This window comes from Chelonia mydas, chromosome 11 (genome assembly GCF_015237465.2).
Source record: "Chelonia mydas isolate rCheMyd1 chromosome 11, rCheMyd1.pri.v2, whole genome shotgun sequence".
NCBI lineage: Eukaryota > Metazoa > Chordata > Testudines > Cheloniidae > Chelonia > Chelonia mydas.
The window spans coordinates 22,004,788-22,023,172 of record NC_051251.2 but is presented as its reverse complement, the minus strand read 5'-3'; the positions used below and the strand labels follow the sequence as shown (position 1 = coordinate 22,023,172).

General features: G+C 39.0%; 1 protein-coding gene across 1 annotated transcript in view; it reads left to right on the top strand.

Moving 5' to 3' along the window:
- The window catches only part of LRP1B (LDL receptor related protein 1B), a 1,293,242-nt gene that overhangs the window by 182,632 nt on the left and 1,092,225 nt on the right, over nucleotides 1-18,385 (top strand).

Below are 18,385 nucleotides of genomic sequence, written 5' to 3'. Positions count from 1 at the left end.
ACAACATCCACAAATGAGACTCTCTGCTTAAAATGGCTAACCACTAGTCTTACAAATCTGTATCTTGAGCATCAATAGCAGAAGTGCCTTTATCTTAGCTATCATGGTGGAACATAACTAACCTTTTCTCTGTCTATCTGGACACTCTTTTTAACGCACCCATCACCGTATTTTGGCATGTTATAGAGATTTTTGACAAGGGGACAACAATGTATCCTTCATTGTGCCAACACCATTTAAAATAATATACTACGTGTGCCAGAAAGCTGCCCAACTTCTACTCACCAGCTCCTCCTATGGGCCAGCCTCTCTCATACTCTGTGTGATCTTCCCAGTGCTAGACAGGATCAGAGTAGATACTCTTTTTTTTCTTCTTTTGGCCATTGTAAGCAAGTTTTAATTTTCAGCAACAAATCTGCAAATTAAATTTTTCACCTGCAGTCATGATGCTGTTTGCTCTGGCATTTCTTCTTCTCACAGGGAGAAAAAAAGTCTATTTCTAGCAGTTTGCTATGCCCCTCTTTGGGAAAACTAGATAAAGAAGTTAGCTTACATATTTTTACAATATTTACTGCTGCTACTTTTAATAAGTGATCATTGACATCTTGAGAAGCCCGTTTGATGACCTCTTTTTCCTTATACCCTTTACAATGATAAATATTGATTTCTTTTAACATTATGCATTTTTTCACCTTTGCTGTGTTTATAATGCTTTTTCACACTTTCTTAAATTTGCCCTGTTATCTTCTCTGTCTTCTGTAGCTGACATTTTTCCACCTACTAGCTGTCATTCTTCTTACCCTTGGCTGCCTTCTGCAATGTTTTATGTATTCAGGTGTGCCTGTATTTAGTAGTATTTCTGTAAATCGCCAAAGTATATTATTGCCCAGTCATACTGTGATCCAGCATTATTTTTATTATTATTGTATTTGGCGTTAGATTAATGTGGACTTATTTTAATTAATTTATATTCCTAAGGCTGGAATATTGTTGGCTTGTTACAGAAATCTAGGTTTCTCACGAGGAAAGTGTATATGAGATGATACAGAGTTTGTCTAGTTCATGGTGAATTTTCTGGGAAGAAAAGTACAGCAGGCTTTTTCTTGTGGTATATTGGAGGCAGTGAATGGTAATGAATTTGTCTGGGTGAAGATCTTATCTCAAGTCTGTTGTAGCTGAAAGTGAACATCAAATAAAACTGCCCTTTCAGTGAAAATTTGCCTTTGCACTCTATCACTGCAAAATTGACCATTGGCCTGCTATCTAAAAAGCAGGTGCCTGTAAACCTCTGAATACCAGAAACTGAAACTTAGTGACGGGGGATGGATTACTCAATAATTGCCCTGTTCCATTCATTCCCTCTGAAGCACCTGGCATTGGCCACTGTCAGAAGACAGGATACTGGGCTAGATGGGCCACTGGTCTGACCCAGTATGGCCATTCATATGTTCTTATATTTTAAAGCATATCATGGTGCACAAGAGCCTTGGGCATAAACAGCATGAGAGTCTGAGGTAGGTTATCTCAAACGCATGGCCAACATTCCACATGGATGCCTTTTCCACTTGAGCTTCCCTTCCTTGCACTTCGTGGGGATTCATGGAGATGTGGGTCAGCATCCCTGCTTCCTCCCCTTGCCCCAAACTCCTCTTTAGTTTAGGAAGAATTGGTGGTGTGTCTTATATAGGTTCTTGGGTCCTCTTTTCCACTATTACAGGTTTTTCCACAGTGGTACACACATGAAATATTGCCTCTGGAAAGCAATGCGGATTTAGGGGTGATGCACTAATTGAAACTTAATAGCAGAGGTGGCCTTGTAGAAGTGAGGCTTCTAGCAATGACATCCATTCCTAGTTGTTGATTAAAGCCTGTGTACACAGCGTGTATTTGAGGAGTACCCTGTGAGTCAACGATATTTGCCAGCTCTGCAAAGATGCATCAGAATCAGAGACCCAGTGGGCTGATAACTAGCTTGGTTCCAACAGGCCAATTTAAAATAATTTAACACTAACAAATATTTAAAAGTTTTGTGGATTTTGATCTAAAATGTAGATATGCAATGCCTATCAAGCGATCCACCCAGAGTTCGTTACTCTCCGTTTTTTTAGGTAATTGAGGTTAGAGAGAAAGTAATATAACAGAAACCTACTCAGTGACAATATGATTATCACTGGTAGATAATAAGGTAGATTATTTTGGCCCTAATACATAGCTAATGATGCTAATGTTATTTCATTTTCCCATTGTGACAATACACAAGATTTTTTGCAAGGATATGACCCTTTGTAGCTGATCCAATAGAAAAACTGATCCTGGATCCAAAAGAAAAACAAGTTCACATGCCATAATTTGTGTCCCGCTGTCCTGTGAAAAATGTTAACTAGAGCTGACTGAAGAACAACAATTGTGTGTCATGGTAACTTCTGAGGTTTGAAATGTGATTTTAGTTCCACATTAGAACAAAAACAAAACCTTTTCAATTTTTTCACAACAGAAGTTTTGGCAAACTGTCTATGTTTGGACCCAAATCTGAGCTTTTTGATTCAGGAAGTGTGTGTGTGTGTGTGTGTGTGTGTGTGTTGGCAGTGGGGAGTGGCCTGGAGTTTATGCCCGTGGCCTAGAAAGTTGGAGAAACACGTTCAAGTCCATGCTTCGCCTAAGTCAAGAGTATGTTTTTTCATTCCAGAACACTTTGAATATTGGCCTCCCACATTCCATGGCAGTGCTCCAACCATGAGGCTATAGCATGATAGAGAGAGTCTTTCTCTTTCTCTCCCTGCCTGATGAAAACTTCATCAAAACCAATTTGTCTCCATGAAATGTTTCGGCTTCATCGAAAGCATATATTCATTTCACCACTTTACAAACTTGGTTATAAAATAAAACTTGGCCAATGTAGATTTTTTTTTGGTCTTAGTCTAGTCCTGACTACAATACATCAGTTCCCCATTTTCTTTTCTAAAGGAAAAGGATTCTAAAAGTGCAGAGAGGGGAGGCACGGGCGGGGGAGTTATAGAACATGTGGGGAACTTGAAAAAGTGAATGCAGTAAGGCCTTTCTGCAGGATGGCCCCCTTCCCCTGTCAGCACAATAAAGTTTCTCTGGAAAATAGAGTGCTGTATTTGATTTTCCTTCATCAGAAATCTCATGTATTGCTATAGCTTTCTTTGCCAGCTATCTTAGAATCCGCCAACTGTTTCAGAAACAAAAGCCCTTTCCAGTTCACTTCACCCAGAAACAGCCTGCTGTTTAAATTTCTTCATAACCTAGCTTTCTGCTTTCTCTCTTAACCCCCTCAAGTTCTGTGGGGAGGGTCTTCAACCTAAAAGAGATTTTGTTCCTGCAGATGTGGCATATAGGATTCTGAGGATTCAGATATAGGACTGTGGCAAGACTCCTTTTCAAGGAGTAGCGGCACAGAGACTTCTGTAGGGGAAGGTCAGATCACTTCATCTTAAGAGATCCAAGAGAAAGGTAGTTTCAGACATTCTCAAAGGCAAAATCTCGCATCTGCTTTCTATTTTAAAACTACCAGATAATAAAAATAATAATGAAAATCCTTTACAACTCTTTCCTGAGAACCAACTCCAAGCCAGAGGGAGGAAGAGAAAAAGACTTTCCTAACCATTTCTTAGTTAAAAGAATGATAGTACATAAATGACAGCACTCAAATTGCAAGATACCCAGAGATCAGCCAGTAGGGTAGAAGTTAGGTCAGAATTTTAGCTGTTTAATTTGTAGTTGACTAGATAAGAATTATTTTTGTGACATTGTACACACATACCTAAAATTGGTTTAATTTAAAAAGATAATTTCAGATAATAAAAAACCTGCATGGAATACATACATCAAACAACAAAGGGGTTTATTATCTTTGTGCACTAGACAGTGCTGTATGTCACGAGTCACAATCAGATCCCGATACTATAACAGTACGTACAACTCTTCATTCATAGGCTGCCAAGTTGGCCCTATATTACCAGTACAATCACGATTTCCTGTTTATGTTAAGTTTGGTTGTATAATATAAGATAGGTTTTCATTGTGATGCAGGATGTGAGGTGTGTTTACATAACATTAATGCAAAAAAGCATGATTTTAAGCAACAGAACTTTGTCTCTTGGCACAAACCACAAACCAAGCTTGCACTGCAACTAAAGGTTAGTGCTAGGTGTTCACTGCAGCACTAGATTGGCTAGTTATGAGAGAGAGGCTAGTATGTGTAGACTCTCCATACTAACATTCTTCCCAGTATGGGTTTATAGCTTGAAACAAGGCTACATAAAATTGTCTGCTAAAGTGGAAGGGGCAAGAGCAGTCAAAATAGGCTGTCTCAGGTGGTGCTCCAGAAGCTTTTCTGGGACCAGAGGAGTGAAAAGCAAACTGGAAGAAGCCCTCACAAGGTGCACCACTGAATTCAAGTGCAGTAAAGTTGTGGGGTGAAGAACTTTTTAAAAAGATCACCAACATCCTACTTTCATGTACAGTGAATGGGGGCTGCCAGGAGAGATGTCACCTGTGCACTCCCAAAGTTTTAAGCTCAGCTACTGTAATGAGAGAAGAAGTATGGTCAATATTTTGTGGGACAGATCCAACTTCACTTCAGCCTCTTGCAGTGTTTGATTGGAAGGAGAATGTTTAAAGACTGTCAGCAACCATGTTAAAATCTACATTGAATACACTCCTACTTAATCTTGAGCAATTGGAATGGAACTGCTGGAAATATAAATTCCATTAGAACAGGCTCTATCTGGAAGAGAAGGTGTGTTTGCCTCAAAGTTCCTCTCTGTCATACAGTGCTAGGAAACATTGTAGGTGACCCCTGAAGGATACAGGTGATACAATATTCCTGCTGCCTATATCAAAAATTTTGATTGCTTTAGAGACTCGGCTTAGGTTGCAAATCCTAGAAATCCATTTCAATCACACTTGAATTTAACTTTAAAATAAACATATTTCATCCAAGAAATTGGATTGCTCAATTTTTATTATAACTTTTAAAAAGATACAAGCCCGTATAGACTCTAGTCAGTATAGTATGACCAAGATGTTTTAAAAGCTCATCAAAGTAATTCCTCCCTTATCATGTGAATTTGCTTGCAAGTTTGACCTTAATCACTATATTTTCTAAGTTGAGTACAGGGCTTTAGCTGAATAATTTCCAGTAATTGTGCATGTTATAACTCTGCATATTGCCTAGAAAGTCAAATGGCTAATGGTAAATATTTGGGGTTTCTGTTACATCACTTTTACTTGTTTTCCTTTACTATTTCTTAATATGAGAATTAAATATTGAAACTACTTGCAGTTTAGAGAAGGGGTGGATCTTTAACTTCCACAAAGGAAAATAGGTTTCTCTATACTTTACGCTTAAAACCTATAGTGGAGTAAATGGATTTCAGTCAACCCTCTACAATGAAAGTAGGGGGACTGCTCAAAGGAGGTCTTGATTTGTACAAGCCTAACTTTATTGAAAGGAATTGTGCACAGCTGTATATGTGATGGTCCTGAAGTCTCCCAAATTTGTGAAACAAGGCAAGCTGCTTTTTAATACACCCATAAAAACAGCAGGAGAGATCCGATATGCTTGTTTGGATTCAAGTGGTGGATTGAGGCTAAATGGGGCAATGCTCATGTCTAACTATCTAGGCTCTTATATGGCACCTATAGTATCTGAGTGTCCACCAACCAAAGAGTCCCCAAAAAACAAAAGTCCCTCTACAAAAAATTCAAATCTATTTTTCCTTGCAAAGGTGCTGATTGCACTATTTGTCTTTTGCCCTCAAATGTTGCCTCCTGTCCTCGAGGCTATGTGCAGGATTCCAGCACTCTGGTGGTCAAAATCCCTGCATGCGACCTTTGTGCATCCATTAATCCCTTTCCAGCTAAAGGCCTTGCTCTGCAAATACATGGATCTGGCCATAATCCACCTTCCTGAGTGAGATGTAATCTCAACACAAAATAGTCAGTGTTGCTGGGCTTTCTCTTAGAAACCTACGTATACCAAATGGGTGAAGGATATACATAAGCCAATCAGGATGGCTAGTTGCAAAGTAAAAGCAAACATCTTCTTCTGTCCAGTAGCAGAAACTCTGCCTTCCTCATGTCTCTGTGATGCCTAACACATTGTGTACACCCCTGGAAAGAAATAATAACCAAAAGGGGAAATTCAGAATAATGGCACCATTAGCTCCCTTTCAGTAACTTTCTCACAAGCATGCATTGGGTCGTGTGGTTTTTTAGACAGAAGTCAGCTACTAATTCTATCACTAAGTTTTATATTCAATTAAGTCTCTCTTTATCAGGCTCAAAGCTTACCAATAGCATGAACAGATCTAGCAATGAATCTGCTAGTAACAGTTTTCTGTGCACTCAATTTTTATTTAACATATGACTTTGGACTCTTAAGTAGCATTAAGCGTTATAATTACAGCTCTCTTGACTGCATTCTGCTTAAGGCCCTTGCCCCTCAGTCATGTTACCTATGAACCGTACATTTACAAAGGCTCTGACCTCATTAGCTGGGCAAACCTGAGTGTGTCTGAGTCACAGCTCTGCTCTAGGGAAACCTTTCTCTCATTCCAATATAATTAAGGGAGACTGTCATTGTGGTTCAGTGTTGGGTGTCTTACGCTGGTTCAAGCTGCATCAGAGGTACAATGCTGAAGAGGTACTGTATCAAGGTGTCTGGAGTGTAGTCTGTGACAACCGCTGTTCTACAGGAAAAAAAGGGGAAGCTGATGTGATGTGTTGAATGTAATATAATTCAGCTAAAACAGTTTCTTACATTTAAAGACTGTAAGACTCTGTTATTTAGCAGGGTAACTTATAGTTCTATAGTCTTACAGTATATCTCTAATGGGACTAGAGGTGTTAGAGGTATGTTCTTATCACAGTATGTGCAGTGATGAATGGTTTAGAGTTTATTAGTTTTGGGGCCCTTGTGCTGGAGATGGATACAATGATCTTTCGAAAAGCCAGGGTCACTGGCATGACCCAGACCGTAACTGGGATCTGCTAAATCAAGACAATGTGTAGACACTAGACACTTTCTAGACACTAGAAAGACAGTAGAAAACAGTTTTTCTTTCTGAAAGATTTTATTGAAAATATTGAGTTTTAGGAGGACTGAGTGGCTCAGGACATTGGTAATGGGATCTGGTGTGTTTCACCTCTAGGTCACTCATTCTTTTCTAGCACAGGTCAGTACTACCATTGCACATCATCACAATCTAATGGCTGTTCAGTGAGCTTTGTGAAATGAGTCAATTGTTTCAGTCCAGTTCCCTGTGCAAGTGTCCACATCTCATAAAATGCCATTACGACTGTCACTAATTGGCACCTTATTAATACTTTCAGCCGAAAGCTCAAGGGCTGAATAGGTACATAGACCGAACTACTGTACGTTCTCTTTGCAGGCCAGATTGCAGGGGAAGCTTGTACTGTAGCTGACTGTTGTACAGTAAAGAGCTGTACATCTCCAGGGTACCATCCTGGCACCTCTCACAAGGATTAGCTTTATAATAAAAATAAGGAAAGAAACTGGTCAGTTATATTTACTCCCTGAGATACAGGTTGATTGAACATTTATGTGGACAGTGTGATGGAGACTTAAAAACAGGATAGTTTCAAACACTTTCTGCTATTTTTAAAAATCAGAACACATTGTTATCTGACAAAGAACAAATGACATCAGTGTTGTGAAGAGGATTATCTTTAAGGGCATTAAGGTGCCAGCCTGGTACTCTAGAGATATGAGTTCAATTCTCTGCTCCACTACAAATTTCCTGTAAAACCTTGGACAAGTGACTTAGTCTCCACATGTCTCAGTTCCTCATATATAAAATGAGATAGTTGTACCTACCTCAAAGAGGTGTTCTGAGGGTAAATACATTAAAGATGGTAATACACTCAGATACTATGGTAGTGGGGACATACAAGTACCGAACCTAGATAAATAGTGTAGCTCTGTTTCCTGTGTTCCTTGATAATCAGTAATATAGCGTACCCCTATGTTTTAAATTGACACTTCTAATATCGCATATAAAGGCCAATTTTATGTCAATGTTATGTTGGAGTGATTCAGTATATATGTCTGCAATGTTTCTAGAAGGTTGATAAAGTAATTACTATTTTTATTGAATATTAGAGTTATTATTCCCTTAGTACAAACCTTTGTAACTTGTCAGCTTTGGGGGAACATTTATCAAAGGCTTTCTTTTCAAGATGACAATATGAAAATGGCTAATGCAAGAACATTCAGCTTACTTGTTATGTTAGCTTTTTTCAATTTGTACTTACCAACTGCTCCATTGATATTCAGAACAAGATGTGACGCAAAATTATGTGATGTCCCTACATAGACCCATTTGCTAAATTCTGCAAAGTATAGAATGTTCTTTATTCTTACTTGTAATAGTACAGAAAAGTAATCAATAATGTCCCTAATTTGTATTAGTCATAAACAGAAAAAAAAAGGAATCTGAAAAAGAAAAGGTGAATATTGGAAAAGTTTTAGACTTTACGGGTTAGCTACTGGAAGATATTTTATTTAGGTAACTGAGTTGTGTCAATTAAAAAAAACATGGAATGCATTGAGTTATTATGTATTGACTTTCCCATTATGTGAGTTAGAAGGTCAAATGATACTTTTCATATCTATTGACATTTAAATTTGTAATTTTGTCAGCCTTGCTCTTCCATAGTATTCCAACATGGGTTACATAAAATTAATTGGTTGTAATAATCTACCTGTTTAGCTGTAGAAGTATCATGCACCGCTCAGTAGACCATCATGGTGTTCTTTGTAAACTTTTAACTTCTCATGAAGGGTGAGACTTACAATGTTTTCAAATAAATGGGAAATGGGCATCTACATTCTGCAGGCAGCTTTGAAAATCTCAAGCTAAACGTACATCAGAGTGACTGTGGAAAACAAAAAAAAAACAGAAGAAAAAATAAAACTAACTGTTCCCAAAAGTAAATGTGAAAACACTCCTCAGTTCTGCATCAACCCATAGGCTATGATGCAAAAATCATTTGCTTCTCATGGAAGATCAGTAGACAAAAGAACAAGAAAATTCAAAAACTGTGTATCGAAAACCACTCTTTAACCACAGGTTCCAGCAAACTGCTGTTTTTTACATTTTCCTAAATTAGGAACACCATCCTGCTGATGTGCAAACATTCAGATGTTTTTCCTAGGAGTCTTATTTAAGGAGAACAGTGTGTTCAGTAAAACCACAGACAAATTATTTGAACTTGGAAAAGGTTTTTTGACTTAAAAAAAAAAATTTAAGGCAGTTCAATTATTTTTTTAAGCACCTGAACCCTTTGGCAGGCAAATCTTGAGGTGAGAAAGTTAATATCCAGTTTATGCACATGTTGAATGTAACCCCAGCTAATTAAGTTAAGTTTTGCCTTGCTCAAAGTTTTAGACATGCACATCATTTCCTTTCAGTCTGATCAGGTGAGATTGACTATAACTACATAAGCACTCAAAGATTAAAGCAAGACTTTCCTGAGCAATGTGAAGTCCAGTAAATTTGTCTTAAGCTCTCAATGAGGTGAGGCACATCAGGAGATCAGCCCTATCTGAACACTAATCAAAAGCAGCAAGAAGGGATTTTAAAAACAAGAAATGAGCAGATAACAAAATTGCCTGGATTTGCAGGTGTTCAAAGTCATCAAAACAAAATTCTTGATCAGTTTGCAAACCTGATAATTATTATAACAGTGCTTTGAAAACTTTTATTATACTTCAAAAGAGTAGCAGTAACACATAATATTAAACAATAACACAAGCTAAATTTACTGGGGTTTAGTGTTGCTTAAATCTTCTTTTTCAAAGTTCTTAATACCATCTCATGATGCTTCCCAATTCATCAGTTTGCTTCAGGGCTCAAGCACAAAATTCTTGCACAAAGGCATTTATGGAAACACAGCTGTGAACATTAGGATTAAGGAGAAAAAATAACAATGATGATACCATGGTGAGTGCTAGTTCAAAATGACTTACTGTCTTTACAACTGCCAGAATGGGGAAGAAGCATTGCAACAAAGGGAAGGAGGCTCATTTTAATGAATGGGTTACTATGCACATTGAATTTACAAAATAAATGTAAATACTTATGTGAGATTCAGCAGTTTTCTTCTTTGGGGTTTTATGCAAATGAGATCCCCCCCCAGGTTTGTACTACCTGAGTTTCAGGTTTGTCTTGATTTGAGTCTTGCTTATTGAACCCTAATATTTCAATAACACAAACGACTCTAATTAAAAAAATGTTTAAATTTTATGAAACCTTATTTTGCACTCCAATTTCTCTTATAAGCACTCTTGATCCAGAGATTTCAAAGCTCTTCACAAAGGAAGTCAGCATTTTACAGCTGGGAAAACAGAGGCAAAGTGACTTGCCCAATATCACCGAGCAGGGCACTGGTAGAGCCAGGAATAGAGCCATTATTTGAACATGTTTTGCTCCAGTGGTTCACAAACTTGTGCAAATCTGTTCTGGTGTCTGAGGTTGTAAAAGCTGAGTCCATGGTCCATGACAGTTTCTTTGAAGTAAGTGGCAAAACCTCATCTAGCTTTACTGTGACCTGGTTCTGGCCCTGAAACTTTACGCGTGTATCAACAAACCTCTGAGTTTCTGTGTTTTTGAATAAACCACAAAAAACATGGAACATTTGAAATTGAAAACTGCAGGTGTAAGCTATGTAAGTGTTTTACTAGTGGCATAATTCTATTTTTTTTTCAAACCAGAGATGCTCTAATTTCATATCATTCCTCTCCACTAAATAGTGAAAAAGTATTTTGAGTCCTTGTATTAAACAGGTATAAATAGCAGGAATGAAGGGAATCAGTTTCTACCAGGAAACATTTTGTTTGGTCATATTGTACTATCACTTGTCCATTTCCTTGTCTTGTTTTTGCATCCTTTTGAAGAAGCAGGTACTTCGTAATTTGAGAAACTGTGCTTTAGGCATATGCATCAACATATGTCATAATGCTTTGCCCTTAAGTAGCACCTTTCGCCCAACGATCTAAAAGTGCTTTACAGTTAAGGCTTGTACATCCCTAAGCTGCATAAGGTTAATGTGGAAAAAAAAAAGGAAGAGGGGATGTTTCAACAGTACTTATCCTGAAACACCCACTCAAAAAGCAAGTCACTCAAAATTTAATGGACAGTTTGTAAAATTTTCACCAGAACAACTTGCATCCAAGGTCAGAATGAGTTACTCGTAGAAACGGAGTAGAACTCTGGAGATCCAACTCCCAGTGTTCTAATGTTCCCACTAGAAAACATTACCTCTCTGGAAGGAAATAGCTAGATTATGGGGTTAGTTTAGAGTATTATAAAGATGCAGTATGGATTATGTCTGTTGCTCAAGATTTACACGTTTTTGCCACTTTATTTGTAACTGACATCTTAGATTGTTCTCCATCTATTTCATGGTTTTTTAAAAAGTTAGCAGTAATTCTGCCCTGGCTTACATCAATGTAACCACACTGTTTTCACTCAAATTGTGTAGGCTTTAAATCTGGTCAGAATTTGACCCGAAGAGCCTAGTTATCCTAAAGTTATCCAGCTCACAACATCCATTTAAATTTGCAATGAATTTTCACAGATTAAAATATTTCAAAGCCTTAATTCATAGAGAAAAGAGTTGCAGGGGGTACAATTTGGCCCAGTTTGGCAAATGGTTCCTGTAAAGTGTCAGAGTATAGATCAATGGTGATTTAACCTCCTACTTAAGTGCTTTGTTGAACTGGGGCCTAAAAATCCTGTACTCATTTTTTGCTTATGAAAAGTCAGAGGGAAGAAAGGACCCCCACTCCACACTCAGTGCCCCTTTTCCTACACATAAATAAGGTAACTGACCCACCAGCATATGTTCATAGCTTCCAAGGCCAAATTGTGATTATTGTGATAATTGTGATTATCTAGTCTGACCTCCTGTCCTGTATAACACAGGACATAGAACTTCCCCAAAATAATTCTTGTTGCACTTGCTTTAGACCTAGTCTTCACACAAAGTTGCATCATGAAAGGTGTGGTTTTAAAATGATTTCATTAAACTGCTACAACTTTGTGTGGACACTTTGATGTCAATTTAAACCTGACATAGCAATTTAGCTTTCACTTCTAAATTGGTTTAAAATTGGTTATATTGTTTAGCTTTCACCTGTAACCTTAAATGTGTCCACACAGAACACTGTTTTAACTAATCCAGTTTTTGTAGTGATTTAAGTTAAACTTGTTCCATTTCTGCATGTAGGCAATCTCCCATTGAGCAAAAATGGCATTTCTTGATACCGTTACCTATCCTCTTCTCTTCCTTCCCCATTTGTTTCTCAAGAGCGTGATCTTCATTTGCGTTGTGCTGAATTTCGATTGCATGCTCTTAAGTCAGAGACTATGTCCATATTGTTTACGTTTGTTTGTTTGTTTGTTTGTTTTTTAAAAGGTGCCAAGTACATTTTTGGGCACCTAAAATAATAAATATAAAATACTTTTAAATATAAACTACTTTTCTTTCATATGTAACAATTTTCATTATGTCATACAAGAGGATTAAAGATAGCACAATGAATTTTCTAGTTAATGCTGATAACATTAATTACACCATTAATTGGACTCTCTCTATATATGCTATTCATAGCAGAGCCCTGCAGACTGGGTCCAGTCAAAGTGTGGTCTTTCCTTGGAGCAAGGAACCTAAAGTGCCTCATTTTAAAGGCCTCCTTCTTAGAGAACACCAGCTGGGTTGCATTTTCCAGGGCTGCAGCTTGGTTCATTCCTTTTGGAGTGTGGTAGCTACTTTCCCTTCCTTCCAAAGAAAACATATTAGTAGAGCATTGGGGAGGGGGGGTTGGCAAGGAAGGAAGTATTTTAGCAAAAATATTGGGAATTTCAGTTGTTTATGGTTTGAAGTATTCCCAAAGGATTATTTATCTAGGTTTTCAGTAAATAAAAATGTCAATTGTTTTATGTTTTCAATTTAACTTTTGGATTTTTTTAGAGGAACATATTTTGTGGAAAAAATAGATTTTGTTTTTTGGGGAAAAGGCCATCGAAAATAGCAACTAGTTCTACTTAGTCCATTTCTATACTTTCTGCTTCATCATACTTCTTCAAAACCTGGTGTTGCGTGCTCAGACAAAACAAAGCAAAAAAAATTCTGCATCATTTGTTTAATTTCTATATTTTAAAGGATGTGATAACAAAAGGAGAATATCTCTAGAATTGTTAGGAATAAACAAAACAGGGTTGGGTTATTTAACTGGCTGTAAATTAAAATATTGATTGATCAGCCCTATTCACCAGGCAAGTGTATATAGTTCATCACATTTTGCACACCAAAATATAACTAGCACATTATGATATCCCACAATCCCATTATCTAATATACTATAAGACTGTGAATGGCTTTCTAGTTGCAGTAAGTAATGGTGCAAAGTGGCACAAAATCAAAACTTCAACAGACTGACCTTTTCATATCCTCTGAAAACCAAATGCAAAAACAGACACTGTAAGACAGAGCAAAATACAAACTGTAAAAACAAAACAAAACTTTAAGATGGCCACAGAAATGCTCACAAAAATATTTTGCCAATGTCGTGCCGTTGGCTCATTTCTAGTAAAAATATTATTTGGGCTTAGTTTGAATTTGTTGGGATTACTGTTCTTTTTATAAAGATGACATATTTTGATCATATTTTCAGTGGTCAGCAGTAAGTGCGTTATAATGTGACCAACATGAAGAGGCTTCAAGAATGAAGTTGGTGAAATAACAGTTAGTTATGGACATGACTCAAATAATTTGTCTACCCCATCAGGCACCCTTCTAACTTCAGATTTTAAGATTTTGCTGTTTTGAAATTCTTATTTTACTCCTAGGGACGCTGCTTTATTCATTCAGTTTTCAGAGTAGCAGCCATGTTAGTCTGTATTCGCAAAAAGAAAAGGAGTACTTGTGGCACCTTAGAGACTAACAAATTTATTTGAGCATAAGTTTTCGTGAGCTACAGCTCACTTCGTCGGATGCATGCAGTGGAAAATACAGTGGGGAGATTTATATACATAGAGAACATGAAACAATGGGTGTTACCATACACACTGTAACCAGAGTGATCACTTAAAGTGAGCTATTAGCAGCAGGAGAGCAGGAGAGCGGGGGGGAGGGTGAGGGGGGAAGCTTTTGTAGTGATAATCAAGGTGCGCCATTTCCAGCAGTTGACAAGAACGTCTGAGGAACAGTGGGGCGTGGGGGAATAAACATGGGGAAATAGTTTTACTTTGTGTAATGACACATCCACTCCCAGTCTCTATTCAAGCCTAAGTTAATTGTATCCAGTTTGCAAATTAATTCCAATTCAGCAGTCTCTCGTTGGAGTCTGGTTTTGAAGTTTTTTTGTTGAAGAATTGCAACTTTTAGGTCTGTAATCGAGTGGCCAAAGAGATTGAAGTGTTCTCCGACTGGTTTTTGAATGTTATAATTCTTGACATCTGATTTGTGTCCATTTATTCTTTTACATAGAGACTGTCCAGTTTGACCAATGTACATGGCAGAGGGGCATTGCTGGCACATGATGGTATATATCACATTGGTAGATGTGCAGGTGAATGAGCCTCTGATAGTGTGGCTGATGTGATTAGGCCCTATGATGGTGTCCCCTGAATAGATATGTGGACACAGTTGGCAACGGGCTTTGTTGTAAGGATAGGTTCCTGGGTTAGTGGTTCTGTTGTGTGGTGTGTGGTTGTTGGTGAGTATTTGCTTCAGGTTGGGGGAGCTGTCTGTAAGCAAGGACTGGCCTATCTCCCAAGATCTGTGAGAGTGATGGGTCATCCTTCAGGATAGGTTGTAGATCCTTGATGATGCGTTGGAGAGGTTTTAGTTGGGGGCTGAAGGTGACGGCTAGTGGCGTTCTGTTATTTTCTTTGTTGGGCCTGTCCTGTAGTAGGTGACTTTTGGGTACTCTTCTGGCTCTGTCAGTCTGTTTCTTCACTTCAGCAGGTGGGTACTGTAGTTGTAAGAATGCTTGATAGAGATCTTGTAGGTGTTTGTCCCTGTCTGAGGGGTTGGAGCAAATGCTGTTGTATCGTAGAGCTTGGCTGTAGACAATGGATCGTGTGGTGTGGTCTGGATGAAAGCTGGAAGCATGTAGGTAGGAATAGCGGTCAGTAGGTTTCCAGTATAGGGTGGTGTTTATGTGACCATCACTTATTAGCACCATAGTGTCCAGGAAGTGGATCTCTTGTGTGGACTGGTCCAGGCTGAGGTTAATGGTGGGATGGAAATTGTTGAAATCATGGTGGAATTCCTCAAGGGCTACTTTTCCATGGGTCCAGATGATGAAGATGTCATCAATGTAGCGCAAGTAGAGTAAGGGCCTTAGGGGACGAGAGCTGAGGAAGCGTTGTTCTAAGTCAGCCCTAAAAATGTTGGCATATTATGGGGCCATGCGGGTACCCATAGCAGTGCCGCTGATTTGAAGGTATACATTGTCCCCAAATGTGAAATAGTTATGGGTGAGGACAAAGTCACAAAGTTGAGCCACCAGGTTTGTCGTGACATTTTCGGGGATATTGTTCCTGACGGCTTGTAGTCCATCTTTGTGTGGAATGTTGGTGTAGAGGGCTTCTACATCCATAGTGGCCAGGATGGTGTTTTCAGGAAGATCACCGATGAATTGTCGTTTCCTCAGGAAGTCAGTGGTGTCTCGAAGATAGCTGGGACTGCTGATAGCGTAGGGCCTGAGGAGGGAGTCTACATAGCCAGACAATCCTGCTGTCAGGGTGCCAATGCCTGAGATGATGGGGCATCCAGGATTTCCAGGTTTATGGATCTTGGGTAGCAGATAGAATACCCCAGGTCAGGGTTCCAGGGGTGTGTCTGTGCGGATTTGTTCTTGTGCTTTTTCAGGGAGTTTCTTGAGCAAATGGTGTAGTTTCTTTTGGTAACCCCCAGTGGGATCAGGGGGTAATGGCTTGTAGAAAGTGGTGTTGGAGAGCTGCCTAGGAGACTCTTGTTCATGTTCCGACCTACTCATGATGACGACAGCACCTCCTTTGTCAGCCTTTTTGATTATGTTATCAGAGTTGTTTCTGAGGCTGTGGATGGCATTGTGTTCTGCACGGCTGAGGTTATGGGGCAAGTGATGCTGCTTTTCCACAATTTCAGCACCTGCACGTTGGCAGAAGCACTCTATGTAGAAGTCCAGTCTGTTGTTTCGACCTTCAGGAGGAGTCCACCCAGAATCCTTCTTTTTGTAGTCTTGGTAGGAAGTTCTCTGTGGGTTAGTATGTTGTTCAGAGGTGTATTGGAAATATTCTTTGAGTCGGAGAAGTTGAAAATAGGATTCTAGGTCACCACAGAACTGTATCATGTTCGTGGGGGTGGAGGGGCAGAAGGAGAGGCCCCGAGATAGGACAGATTCTTCTGCTGGGCTAAGAGTATACTTGGATAGATTAATAATATTGTTGGGTGGGTTAAGGGAACCACTGTTGTGGCCCCTTGTGGCATGTAGTAGTTTAGATAGTTTAGTGTCCTTTTTCTTTTGTAGAGAAGCAAAGTGTGTGTTGTAAATGGCTTGTCTAGTTTTTGTAGTCCAACCACGAGGAAGTTTGTGTGGAAGGTTGGTTTTTGATGGGAGTATCCAGTTTTCAGAGCTCATTCTTAATCTTTCCCTGTTTGCTGTAGAGGATGTTGATCAGGTGGTTCCGCAGTTCTTTGAGAGAGTGTGGCACAAGCTGTCAGCATAGTCTGTGTGGTATGTAGACTATGTTATTCACTTGAGCTTTCCTCTTCCTCTCAGACAGCAATTTTCAACTTCTAGTCCCTGAGTCCCTGGGAATATATGGCCTAAGGGGCCAGAGTTCAATTCACTGATTGCAGTAGCTTTGACGCTACTACACAGTCTGCACCCTGCACTACACTGCTTAACTTTGCTGACTCTCCCAAAAAAAGAAAAGGAGTACTTGTGGCACCTTAGAGACTAACAAATTGATTTGAGCATAAGCTTTCCTGAGCTACAGCTCACTTCCAGACTCATCCCCGCATAGGGGAGGGTCAGCAACACATCATTACAGTATCTGGGGCTCATTCAGTTGCAGATTTTTCTTCCTAGGAGCATTGTGGTAATGATGCGCTCAGACTGTGAGGAATGTGAGCATCCTAAAAGACCATTAGAAGAATACCATGGCAGCCTCCATAGAGCAGCCTGTCCTTGCTGATGAGGGGTGAATGAAGTAGTTGCTAGTGATATGAGGGAAGGGGCTTATGGGATAACACTGAAATAAAGCGAAGGGGTGTACAAAACCTTTGCAACTCTTCTTGACCCAGCCCTGATATCTAAGTCCTTGCCAATGGGAGGTGAAAGCCCTCTTGGCATGCACCCTTGAAGGGTCAGGGCGAGACAGAGCCCATGCTCAGATGCTCAAAGCTTCCTTCACACACACACACAAAAAAAAAAAAAAAAAAAAAAAAAAAACAGAACTGAAAGGTTGCAGTTTAACCTAGAACTCATCCTTTTGACCATCATTGTTGGAAACTAGTGTGATGCCATAGTGCTGCATGTGAATACAAGGAAAGATGCCCTTTTAAAAATCCCAGAAACACGCTTTCAGGAGAGTATAGAAATTCTTGGAGAACTTCAATAATTAGCAAAATATTTATAATGAAGTGCGAAGAATCAGTGATGATTTAAGAGGCAATTATTTTTAAGATCAGATAGCCTATTAGTACCTTTAAGATGTGGCCATTTTGAATAAGTAAAGAAAGATAGCATAGTGACACACTAGTATACTTTTTTTTTTAAGTTATATTTAATAGTAAGAGTTCATTTTGCCTTTTTACTGTTCCTATACTCATTTCAATGACTGCAGCCTTTCGAGGAGACCTCCCTTATTGGGCACCCTCCTATTTCAAAAGACCACCCTATGATATCTCTAAATGTACAGAGTACTATTCTGCTACCCCTTTAAGAGATGGCCATCGCCCCAGACAGATGGTGACTGAAGACAGGTTTCATAGAATCATAGAATATCAGGGTTGGAAGGGACCTCAGGAGGTCATCTAGTCCAACCCCCTGCTCAAAGCAGGACCAATCCCCAGCTAAATCATCCCAGCAAGGGCTTTGTCAAGCCTGATCTTAAAAATATCTAAGGAAGGAGATTCCACCACCTCCCTAGGTAACGCATTCCAGTGTTTCACCACTCTCCTAGTGATCAAGTTTTTCCTAATATCCAACCTAAATCTCCCCCACTGCAACTTGAGACCATTACTCCTTGTTCTGTCATCACTGAATTTGTTAAACTGCTGTTAATTTATATTTCCTAAGGAATGGTTGCACATCTTTTTCATAAGGATAATACAACTA